The 13271-nt window shown below is 47.5% G+C and overlaps 1 protein-coding gene across 2 annotated transcripts in view; it reads left to right on the top strand.

Moving 5' to 3' along the window:
- ATP10A (ATPase phospholipid transporting 10A (putative)) overlaps positions 1 to 13271 on the top strand; it is a 483218-nt gene that overhangs the window by 343926 nt on the left and 126021 nt on the right. The window lies entirely within an intron of this gene.

A 13271-nucleotide genomic window follows, 5' to 3' on the forward strand; every position in this document is an offset into this window, starting at 1 on the left:
GCTTCTTGTGCTCCGAGTACAACGGATCCGCCCCTTTTAGCAGACCCACGTAATCGTTGCAGGCCCTACCAGCGAAAATTCCTTACCTTTATATTTTACACAAATCACGCTTGCATGTGCTCCCTACAACACGCATGAGGGCAATTTAAATATACGACCTCATATCACGTTGCGTTATTGGTCACACATACAACCGTGCGGTCCAATCGTACCACTTATAGATACTTGTTATCTATAAATGGTAGGATCACTGGAGTCTTCCTACTGTGCTCCACAACAGCCGGAGCGTAATACCACGAAAACTTTATCACACTCCGTCGCACGTTTTCACCTAGATCGTGCTCATCACGTATTCACCTAGACCGTGATTCACCAAGTTTCACCAAGACTTCACCAAGATTTCACCAAGACCTCACCAAGACCACCAAGACTACCAAGAGGAGTTCAATACACTCATACCGTTTTCAGCCCACACTATCATTCTATAGTTTTCTGATCAGAAAAAAAATAATCATTTCCCGTAATCTGATAGCTCTCCCCAGAGGTATTACAGTAAAGTAAGGTATTTAAACTAAATTTTGGAAACTGAACAAATGTGTGCTATTATCTTTGTGGCTTCCGTGTCGCCTTACTAAAACAATACTATCGTGTGATTTGTGTTTAGTGGGCGCATCTGCACACTGCGTTGCATAATATACGCCACGTGTGTAGGCTTTTGCGTACGTAATCTCGCACGTTGCCCGAGACACGTATGCAAAAGGCCAGATACGCTCACAGTAACGCAAATAACACACTTCTATAAATATAAACGATATTTAGCTATAATCGCTTATCGAACACCACACAGTATCCGCTATGCTGTGTGCGTGCCTCTTATAATTACTCCCTTTAAATATTACTCTTTATAATATCAACTAAATAGCACCAAATTTCCTCAGTACGTTATCAATGCAAATGGCAAACAGGAAGGTAGATAGGTGAAAATACACAGATACAATACAATTCTAAATTAATCTAATAACATTGATGTAAGCACACATATATAGTATTACATCTATGTACTAATCACTATTACATCTATGAGACCCATTCACTTCTCTAATTTGCATATGAATGTGCCCTTGACTGTGTGTGAGGGTGAGTCTCTTCACTGCTGGGGAAAAAAACAATTACACAGGTTAATTTGCATTTCAATGGTTATCCTACAACCAGCAGAGAATCCTAGAAGCTTGGAGGTAAAGAAACCAAAAAAAAAACCAAAACTTTGTTTTATCTGTGTATCGTTCTTAAATCAAATATTCATTTTACTATTAACTTACATTAAACCCTATCTAAACTATTTATAATTGATTATGATATGGATTAAATAAATGCATTGGTAACTCAAATGGTGATTTCTTTTTGACGAGGGACGGCTGATTATTCTTGAGTCAACTGAAAATCAGCCATTCAGAAAAAAACAAAACATTTTTGACCTTCCCAAAATGGCCGCTGCTCCTCCCCCTTCCACATCCATGAGGGTTACACAAAATGGAGGGCAGACCATGCGGCTTCTATTGTCACAAAAAAAATCACCATCCAAGCCCCTGAAGTTATTTTAGGCCTGGGTTAAAAATAAAACTATCAAGCTATGCAGAGCGATTAAAAATACTTTTAAACCTATTTAAACAGACAAGCGATCCAATCTGAATCAAACACGATATGACTCATTCGAACCCCGTTCCGCAACGATATGGTCAGATATGCAGAGTACATGTGTTGCGTGTGCAGTTGGCACCAAATAGAAATTAAAACCAGATTTAAAAAGACAATAGCTTAACGTTCTTACCTTCTGGAACCGGATTCCACCAGCATCCCTACAAACCAAGAGAAGCAGACGCTCATCCGATCAGCACTACTGTATCCCCAACCACAAACACGGATACAGGGGATACCTTTCCGCCCTTTGCTGATCGATAAAGTCTGCCTGTTTTCGCTTGACTGCGGATATGAGGTGGACCGACGAGCCCTCAATTGATAAAGCTAATTATTTACCTTTTAACATAAGCTATTTACTAATACCGTGTAGCCGTAATGGCCGCTAAACCACGTGCACGTGCTACGCACTTCGTACGCTATTTGCGTACAAAGACCTCACACGTGGTACGCAAGTTGCGTACACACGCTGCACTGGGTGTACGGAATACACACAGCGAGCGTACACACAGACCGTAACCTATATAAAGGACCATGGGGAGTAGCGGCTCCGCAGGAGACTGGGCACAAAAGTAAAGCTTTAGGACTACCGGGTGTGCACTGGCTCCTCCCCCTATGACCCTCCTCCAAGCCTCAGTTAGATTTTTGTGCCCGGCCGAGAAGGGTGCACACTAGGGGCTCTCCTGAGCTTCTTAGTGAAAGTTTAGTTTTAGGTTTTTTATTTTCAGTGAGACCTGCTGGCAACGGGCTCACTGCATCGAGAGACTAAGGGGAGAAGAAGCGAACTCACCTGCGTGCAGAGTGGATTGGGCTTCTTAGGCTACTGGACACCATTAGCTCCAGAGGGACCGAACACAGGCCCAGCCTCGGAGCTCGGTCCCAGAGCCGCGCCGCCGGCCCCCTTACAGAGCCAGAAGCAAGAAGAGGTCCGGAAAAATCGGCGGCAGAAGACATCCTGTCTTCACCAAGGTAGCGCACAGCACTGCAGCTGTGCGCCATTGCTCCTCAGCACACTTCACACTTCGGTCACTGAGGGTGCAGGGCGCTAGGGGGGGGGCGCCCTGAGCAGCAATAAAAACACCTTGGCTGGCGATAATACATCACATATAGCCCCCAGGGCTATATGGATGAATTTTAACCCCTGCCAGATTCCACACAAAAACGGGAGAAAAGGCCGCCGAGAAGGGGGCGGAGCCTATCTCCTCAGCACACTGGCGCCATTTTCTCTCACAGCTCCGTTGGAGGGAAGCTCCCTAGCTCTCCCCTGCAGTTACTACACTACAGAAAGGGGTTAAAAAAGAGAGGGGGGCACTAATTAGGCGCAGTATAACAATACAGCAGCTATAAGGGGAAAAACACTTATATAAGGTTATCCCTGTATATATATATAGCGCTCTGGTGTGTGCTGGCATACTCTCCCTCTGTCTCCCCAAAGGGCTAGTGGGGTCCTGTCCTCTATCAGAGCATTCCCTGTGTGTGTGCTGTGTGTCGGTACGTTGTGTCAACATGTATGAGGAGGAAAATGAGGTGGAGGCGGAGCAATTGCCTGTAACAGAGATGTCACCCCCTAGGGAGTCGACACCTGAGTGGATGAGCTTATGGAAGGAATTATGTGACAGTGTCAGCTCTTTACAAAAGATTGATGACATGAGACAGCCGGCGACTCAGCCTGTGCCTGTCCAGGTGTCTCAAAAGCCATCTGGGGCTCTAAAACGCCCGTTACCGCAGATGGCAGATACAGACGCCGACACGGATACTGACTCCAGTGTCGACGATTAAGAGACGAATGTGACTTCCAGTAGGGCCACACGTTACATGATTGAGGCTATGGAAAATGTTTTTACACATTTCTGATAATACCACTACCACTAAAAAGGGTATTATGTTGGGTGAGAAAAAACTGCCTGTAGTTTTTCCTGCATCTGAGGAATTAAATGAAGTGTGTGATGATGCGTGGGTTTCCCCCGATAAAAACTGTTAATTCCTAAAAAGTTATTAGCATCATACCCCTTCCCGCCAGAGGATAGGGCACGTTGGGAAACACCCCTTAGGGTGAATAAAGCGCTCACACGCTTGTCTAAACAGGTGGCACTACCGTCCCCGGATACGGCCGCCCTTAAAGAACCTGCTGACAGAAAGCAGTAAAATATCCTAAAATGTATATACACTCACACGGGTGTGATACTGCGACCAGCAATCGCCTCAGCCTGAATGTGCAGTGCTGGGGTGGCTTGGTCGGATTCCCTGACTGACAATATTGATACCCTAGATAGGGACAGTATATTACTAACTATAGAGCATTTAAAAGATGCATTTCTATATATGCGTGATGCACAGAGGGATATTTGCCGACTGGCATCAAGAGTAAGTGCGCTGTCCATTTCTGCCAGAAGAGGGTTATGGACAAGACAGTGGTCAGGTGATGCTGATTCCATAAGGCATATGGAAGTATCGCCTTATAAAAGGGAGGAGTTATTTGGGGTAGGTCTAACAGACCTGGTGGCCACGGCAACGGCTGGAAAATCCACATTTTTACCCCAGGTAGCTTCTCAACCTAAGAAGACGAAGTCCTCAGCATGACGCTGGGGCTTTACAAACGGTCTCAGGCACGGTGGGGGCCCGTCTCAAGAAATTCGAGACGTCTCCCCCTCGCCGTTTCATAAAGTCTGCTTTACCGACGTCTCCCTCAGACAGGGAGACAGTATTGCAAGCCATTCACAGGCTGTATTCCCAGCAGGTGATAATCAAGGTACCCCTCCTGCAACAGGGAAAGGGGTACTATTCCACACTATTTGTGGTACCGAAGCCGGACGGCTCGGTGAGACCAATTTTACATCTAAAATCCTTGAACACTTACATACAAAGGTTCAAATTCAAGATTGAGTCACTCAGAGCAGTGATTGCAAACCTGGAAGAAGGGGACTATATGGTCTCTCTGGACATCAAAGATGCTTACCTACATGTCCCAATTTACCCTTCTCCAAGGGTACCTCAGGTTTGTGGTACAGAACTGTCACTATCAGTTTCAGACGCTGCCGTTTGGATTGTCCACGGCACCCCGGGTCTTTACCAAGGTAATGGCCGAAATGATGATACTCCTTCGAAAGAAGGGAGTTTTAGTTATCCCTTACTTGGACGATCTCCTGATAAGGGCAAGATCCAGGGAACAGTTGGAAGTCGGGGTAGCACTATCTCAGATAGTGCTGCGGCAGCACGGTTGGATTCTCAATATTCCAAAATCGCAGCTGATCCCGACGACACGCCTTCTATTCCTAGGGATGATCCTGGACACAGTCCAGAAAAAGGTGTTTTCTCCCGGAGGAGAAAGCCAGGGAGTTATCCGAACTAGTCAGAAACCTCCTAAATCCAGGCCACGTGTCAGTGCATCAGTGCACAAGGGTCCTGGGAAAAATGGTGGCTTCCTACGAAGCAATTCCATTCGGCAGATTCCACGCAAGAGTCCGGATCGCATCTTCAGATGCATCAGCGGATAACCCTGTCACCAAAGACAAGGATGTCTCTCCTGTGGTGGTTGCAGAGTGCTCATCTTCTAGAGGGCCGCAGATTCGGCATTCAGGACTGGGTCCTGGTGACCACGGATGCCAGCCTGCGAGGCTGGGGAGCAGTCACACAGGGAAGAAATTTCCAGGGCTTGTGGTCTAGCCTGGAGACATCACTTCACATAAATATTTTGGAGCTAAGGGCCATTTACAATGCCCTAAGCCAAGCAAGACCTCTGCTTCAAGGTCAGCCGGTGCTGATCCGGTCGGACAACATCACGGCAGTCGCCCACGTAAACAGACAGGGCGGCACAAGAAGCAGGAGGGCAATGGCAGAAGCTGCAAGGATTTTTCGCTGGGCGGAAAATCATGTGATAGCACTGTCAGCAGTGTTCATTCCGGGAGTGGACAACTGGGAAGCAGACTTCCTCAGCAGGCACGACCTCCAACCGGGAAAGTGGGGACTTCACCCAGAAGTCTTCCACATGATTGTAAACCATTGGGAAAAACCAAAGGTGGACATGATGGCATCCCGCCTAAACAAAAAATTGGACAGATATTGCGCCAGGTCAAGGGACCCTCAGGCAATAGCTGTGGACGCTCTGGTAACACCGTGGGTGTACCAGTCAGTGTATGTGTTCCCTCCTCTTCCTCTCATACCAAAAGTATGAGAATTATAAGAAGGAGGGGAGTAAGAACTATACTCGTGGCTCCGGATTGGCCAAGAAGGACTTGGTACCCGGAACTTCAAGAGATGCCCACGGAGGACCCGTGGCCTCTACCTCTAAGAAGGGACCTGCTCCAGCAAGGACCCTGTCTATTCCAAGAATTACCGCGGCTGCGTTTGACGGCAGGGCGGTTGAACGCCGGATCCTGAAGGAAAAAGGCATTCCGGATGAAGTCATCCCTACCCTGGTCAAGCCAGGAAGGATGTAACCGCAAAACATTATCACCGCATTTGGCGAAAATATGTTGCGTGGTGCGAGGCCAGTAAGGCCCCGATGGAGGAATTTCAACTAGGTCGATTCCTGCATTTCCTGTAAACAGGAATGTCTATGGGCCTAAAATTGGGGTCCATTAAGGTTCAAATTTCGGCCCTGTCAATTTTCTTCCAGAAAGAACTAGCTTCACTACCTGAAGTTCAGACGTCTGTAAAAAGGGGTACTGCATGTACAGCCTCCTTTTGTGCCTCCAGTGGCACCTTGGGATCTCAATGTAGTTTTGGGGTTCCTAAAGTCACATTGGTTTGAACCACTTGAATTTGTGGAGTTAAAATATCTCACATGGAAAGTGGTCATGTTGTTGGCCCTGGCCTCGGCCAGGCACGTGTCAGAATTGGCGGGCTTTATCCTGTAAAAGCCCTTATCTGATCTTCCATTCAGACAGGGCGGAATTGAGGACTCGTCCTCATTTTCTCCCTAAGGTGGTTTCAGTGTTTCATCTGAACCAATCTATTGTGGTACCTGCGGCTACTAGTGACTTGGAGGACTCCAAGTTGTTGGACGTAGTCAGGGCCTTGAAAATATATGTTTCCAGGACGGCTGGAGTCAGGAAATCTGGCTCGCTGTTTATCCTGTATGCACCCAACAAGCTGGGTGCTCCTGCTTCTAAGCAGACTATTGCTCGTTGGATTTGTAGTACAATTCAGCTTGCACATTCTGTGGCAGGCCTGCCACAGCCAAAATCTGTAAAAGCCCATTCCACAAGGAAGGTGGGCTCATCTTGGGCGGCTGCCCGAGGGGTCTCGGCGTTACAACTTTGCCGAGCAGCTACTTGGTCAGGGGCAAACACGTTTGCTAAATTCTACAAATTTGATACCCTGGCTGAGGAGGACCTGGAGTTCTCTCATTCGGTGCTGCAGAGTCATCCGCACTCTCCCGCCCGTTTGGGAGCTTTGGTATAATCCCCATGGTCCTTACGAAGTTCCCAGCATCCACTAGGACGTCAGAGAAAATAAGAATTTACTTACCGATAATTCTATTTCTCGTAGTCCGTAGTGGATGCTGGGCGCCCATCCCAAGTGCGGATTGTCTGCAATACTTGTACATAGTTATTGTTAACTAATTCGGGTTATTATTGTTGTGAGCCATCTTTTCAGAGGCTCCTCTGTTATCATGCTGTTAACTGGGTTCAGATCACAGGTTGTACGGTGTGATTGGTGTGGCTGGTATGAGTCTTACACGGGATTCAAAATCCTTCCTTATTGTGTACGCTCGTCCGGGCACAGTATCCTAACTGAGGCTTGGAGGAGGGTCATAGGGGGAGGAGCCAGTGCACACCAGGTAGTCCTAAAGCTTTACTTTTGTGCCCAGTCTCCTGCAGAGCCGCTATTCCCCATGGTCCTTACGGAGTTCCCAGCATCCACTACGGACTACGAGAAATAGAATTATCGGTAAGTAAATTCTTATTTTAAACACAGAATATGCTTACACTGTAAACCTTAATACCGTGGTACTATAATGATGTAACACTGAACCTTTGTGAGTATGCAAGCTGTTTGAGCAATTGAGATGCTCTGAAACCCTTAGCACTTATATGGTGAATCACACAAACACTTGTTAAGGTTCCAACACCTTACCAGATGATTTTTAGTAAGTAAAAGGGAAAAGAATACAGATTACAGCTTATACACTACAAACCTAACATTAATAACTAAACAGACTAACTAAATAGAAATATACACAATAGCGAACGATTGCAAATACAAATAAACAGAAAGGGAATAAATGGCAAACACTTATAGGTTAGCTAAAGGAGAACAATTGCATACATACAGAGTAACGAAATGGCCACAGAGAAAACTTACACACTTGTCAATGAATCGCATGCGCTATCTGGAAACCAGCTCTCAGTCATCATGGGGAAAACCTTGTGGAGAGAAGTGAGAGCTGGTCTGGCTATGGGGGTCTTTATATACACAGCATACTGTACACTACAAAGGTCCTATAATCTCATTGGTCATTGGACACAGGAATTTGTCTCTGCATTATAACAAAAGGTCATAGGTGGGTTCGTACGGGGGGATGTGTCTCTATCCAACTGCTCAGGTGGGAGGCATCCTCAGGACTCCCACCTCATGTGTAATAAAACAGCAAATACATTTCTCTATCGTCCTAAGTGGATGCTGGGGTTCCTGAAAGGACCATGGGGAATAGCGGCTCCGCAGGAGACAGGGCACAAAAAAGTAAAGCTTTACTAGGTCAGGTGGTGTGCACTGGCTCCTCCCCCTATGACCCTCCTCCAGACTCCAGTTAGATTTTGTGCCCGAACGAGAAGGGTGCAATCTAGGTGGCTCTCCTAAAGAGCTGCTTAGAGAAAGTTTAGTTTAGGTTTTTTTCTTTACAGTGAGTCCTGCTGGCAACAGGATCACTGCAACGTGGGACTTAGGGGGAAAGTAGTAAACTCACCTGCATGCAGAGTGGATTTGCTGCTTGGCTACTGGACACCATTAGCTCCAGAGGGATCGAACACAGGCCCAGCCGTGGAGTCCGGTCCCGGAGCCGCGCCGCCGACCCCCTTGCAGATGCTGAAGCGTGAAGAGGTCCGGAAACCGGCGGCTGAAGACTCCTCAGTCTTCATAAGGTAGCGCACAGCACTGCAGCTGTGCGCCATTTTCCTCTCAGCACACTTCACTGGGCAGTCACTGAGGGTGCAGAGCGCTGGGGGGGGGCGCTCTGAGAGGCAAATATAAACCTTATACAAGGCTAAAAATACCTCACATATAGCCCATAGGGGCTATATGGAGATATTTAACCCCTGCCTGACTGGAAAAATAGCGGGAGAAGAACCCGCCGAAAAAGGGGCGGGGCCTATCTCCTCAGCACACGGCGCCATTTTCTGTCACAGCTCCGCTGGTCAGAACGGCTCCCAGGTCTCTCCCCTGCACTGCACTACAGAAACAGGGTAAAACAGAGAGGGGGGGCACATTAATGGCTATATATATATATATATTAAAGCAGCTATAAGGGAGCACTTAATATAAGGATATCCCTTGTATATATAGCGCTTTGTGGTGTGTGCTGGCAGACTCTCCCTCTGTCTCCCCAAAAGGGCTAGTGGGTCCTGTCTTCATTAGAGCATTCCCTGTGAGTTTGCGGTGTGTGTCGGTACGTGGTGTCGACATGTATGAGGACGATATTGGTGTGGAGGCGGAGCAATTGCCAAATATGCAGATGTCACCCCCCAGGGGGTCGACACCAGAATGGATGCCTTTATTTGTGGAATTACGTGATGGTTTATCTTCCCTTAAACAGTCAGTTGAGGACATGAGGCGGCCGGACAATCAATTAATGCCTGTCCAGGCGCCTCAAACACCGTCAGGGGCTGTAAAACGCCCTTTGCCTCAGTCGGTCGACACAGACCCAGACACGGGCACTGATTCCAGTGACGACGGTAGAAATTCAAACGTATTTTCCAGTAGGGCCACACGTTATATGATTTTGGCAATGAAGGAGACGTTACATTTAGCTGATACTACAGATACCGTAAAACAGGGTATTATGTATGGTGTGAAAAAACTACAAACAGTTTTTCCTGAATCAGAAGAATTAAATGACGTGTGTGATGAAGCGTGGGTTGCTCCTGATAAAAAGTTGATAATTTCAAAAAAGTTATTGGCATTATACCCTTTCCCGCCAGAGGTTAGGGCGCCCTGGGAAACACCCCCTAAGGTGGACAAGGCGCTCACACGCTTATCCAAACAAGTGGCGTTACCCTCTCCTGAGACGGCCGCACTTAAGGATCCATCAGATAGAAAGATGGAAGTTATTCAAAAGAATATATACACACATGCAGGTGTTATACTACGACCAGCTATAGCAACTGCCTGGATGTGCAGTGCTGGAGTAGTTTGGTCAGAATCCCTGATTGAAAATATTGATACCCTAGATAGGGACAATGTTTTACTGTCGTTAGAACAAATAAAGGATGCATTTATCTATATGCGTGATGCACAGAGGGATATTTGCACACTGGCATCTCGGATGAGTGCTATGTCCATTTCAGCCAGAAGAGCCTTATGGACACGACAGTGGACAGGCGATGCGGATTCAAAACGTCACATGGAGGTTTTGCCGTATAAAGGGGAGGAGTTATTTGGAGTTGGTCTATCAGACTTGGTGGCCACGGCTACTGCCGGGAAATCCACTTTTTTACCTCAAGTCACTCCCCAACAGAGAAAGGCACCGACCTTTCAACCGCAGCCTTTTCGCTCCTACAAAAATAAGAGAGCAAAGGGCTTGTCGTACCTGCCACGAGGCAGAGGAAGAGGGAAGAGACACCAACAGGCAGCTCCTTCCCAGGAACAGAAGCCCTCCCCGGCTCCTGCAAAAACCTCAGCATGACGCTGGGGCCTCTCAAGCGGACTCGGGGACAGTGGGGGGCCGTCTCAAAAATTACAGCGCGCAGTGGGCTCACTCGCAGGTAGACCCCTGGATCCTGCAGATAATATCTCAGGGGTACAGGTTGGAATTAGAGACGGATCCTCCTCATCGTTTCCTGAAGTCTGCCTTACCAACCGTCTCTTCCGAAAGGGAGAGGGTGTTGGAAGCCATTCACAAGCTGTACGCTCAGCAGGTGATAGTCAAAGTACCCCTATTACAACAAGGAAAGGGGTATTATTCCACTCTATTTGTGGTACCGAAGCCGGATGGCTCGGTAAGGCCTATTCTAAATCTGAAGTCCTTGAACCTCTACATAAAAAAGTTCAAGTTCAAGATGGAGTCACTCAGAGCAGTGATAGCGAACCTGGAAGAAGGGGACTTTATGGTATCCTTGGACATCAAGGATGCGTATCTACACGTTCCGATTTACCCCGCACACCAGGGGTACCTCAGGTTCATTGTTCAAAACTGTCACTATCAGTTTCAGACGCTGCCGTTCGGATTGTCCACGGCGCCTCGGGTCTTTACCAAGGTAATGGCCGAGATGATGATTCTTCTTCGAAGAAAAGGCGTATTAGTTATCCCATACTTGGACGATCTCCTAATAAGGGCAAGGTCCAGAGAACAGCTGGAGACAGCTTTAGCACTATCTCAAGAGGTGCTAAGACAACACGGGTGGATTCTGAATATTCCAAAATCCCATTTAATCCCGACAACTCGTCTGCTGTTCCTAGGAATGATTCTGGACACGGTTCAGAAAAAGGTTTTCCTTCCAGAGGAAAAAGCCAAGGAGTTATCCGATCTGGTCAGGAACCTCCTAAAACCAGGAAAAGTGTCAGTACATCAATGCACAAGAGTCCTGGGAAAAATGGTGGCTTCTTACGAAGCAATTCCATTCGGCAGATTCCATGCAAGAATATTCCAAAGGGATCTGTTGGACAAATGGTCAGGGTCGCATCTGCAGATGCACCTGCGAATAACCCTGTCACCAAAGACAAGGGTGTCACTTCTGTGGTGGTTGCAGAAGGCTCACCTATTAGAAGGCCGCAGATTCGGCATTCAGGATTGGATCCTGGTGACCACGGACGCCAGCCTGAGAGGCTGGGGAGCAGTCACACAAGGAAGAAACTTCCAGGGAGTATGGACGAGTCTGGAAAAGTCTCTTCACATAAACATTCTGGAACTAAGAGCAATCTACAATGCTCTAAGCCAGGCGGAACTTCTCCTGCAAGGAAAGCCGGTGTTGATTCAGTCGGACAACATCACGGCGGTCGCCCATGTAAACAGGCAGGGCGGCACAAGAAGCAGGAGTGCAATGGCAGAAGCTGCCAAGATTCTTCGCTGGGCGGAGAATCACGTGATAGCACTGTCAGCAGTGTTCATCCCGGGCGTGGACAACTGGGAAGCAGACTTCCTCAGCAGACACGATCTTCATCCGGGAGAGTGGGGTCTACATCCAGAAGTCTTCAACATGTTAATAGACCGTTGGGAAAGACCAATTGTAGACATGATGGCGTCTCGCCTCAACAAGAAACTGGACAAATATTGCGCCAGGTCAAGAGATCCACAGGCAATAGCTGTGGACGCACTGGTAACTCCTTGGGTGTACCAGTCAGTGTATGTGTTTCCTCCTCTGCCGCTCATACCAAAGGTATTGAAGATCATACGGCAAAGAAGAGTAAGAACAATACTAGTGGTTCCGGATTGGCCGAGAAGGACTTGGTATCCGGAACTTCAAGAGATGCTCACGGACGAACCGTGGCCTCTACCTCTGAGAAGGGACCTGCTACAGCAGGGTCCCTGTCTTTTTCAAGACTTACCGCGGCTGCGTTTGACGGCATGGCGGTTGAACGCCAGATCCTAAAAGGGAAAGGCATTCCAGAAGAAGTCATTCCTACCTTGATTAAGGCACGGAAGGAAGTCACCGTGAAACATTATCACCGCATTTGGCGAAAATATGTAGCGTGGTGCGAGGATCGGAGGGTTCCGACGGAGGAATTCCAACTGGGTCGTTTCCTACATTTCCTGCAATCAGGATTATCTATGGGTCTCAAATTGGGATCCATTAAGGTTCAAATTTCGGCCCTGTCAATATTCTTCCAAAAAGAATTGGCCTCTGTCCCTGAGGTCCAGACTTTTGTCAAGGGAGTACTGCATATACAGCCTCCTGTGGTGCCTCCGGTGGCACCGTGGGATCTAAATGTAGTTTTAGATTTCCTCAAATCCCATTGGTTTGAACCATTGAAAAAGGTGGATTTGAAATATCTCACATTGAAAGTGACTATGTTACTAGCCCTGGCCTCTGCCAGGAGAGTATCTGAATTGGCGGCTTTATCTTATAAAAGTCCTTATCTAATCTTCCATTCGGATAGGGCAGAACTGCGGACTCGTCCGCATTTTCTCCCTAAAGTGGTATCAGCATTTCATCTGAACCAACCTATTGTGGTGCCTGCGGCCACTAGCGACTTGGAGGACTCCAAGTTGTTGGACGTTGTCAGAGCCTTAAAAATATACATTGCAAGGACGGCTGGAGTCAGAAAATCTGACTCGCTGTTTATATTGTATGCACCCAACAAGTTGGGCGCACCTGCTTCTAAGCAGTCGATTGCTCGTTGGATTTGTAACACAATTCAACTTGCACATTCTGTGGCAGGCCTGCCACAGCCTAAAACTGTAAAAGCCCACTCCACAAGGA

This window comes from Pseudophryne corroboree, chromosome 2 (genome assembly GCF_028390025.1).
Source record: "Pseudophryne corroboree isolate aPseCor3 chromosome 2, aPseCor3.hap2, whole genome shotgun sequence".
Lineage (NCBI taxonomy): Eukaryota > Metazoa > Chordata > Amphibia > Anura > Myobatrachidae > Pseudophryne > Pseudophryne corroboree.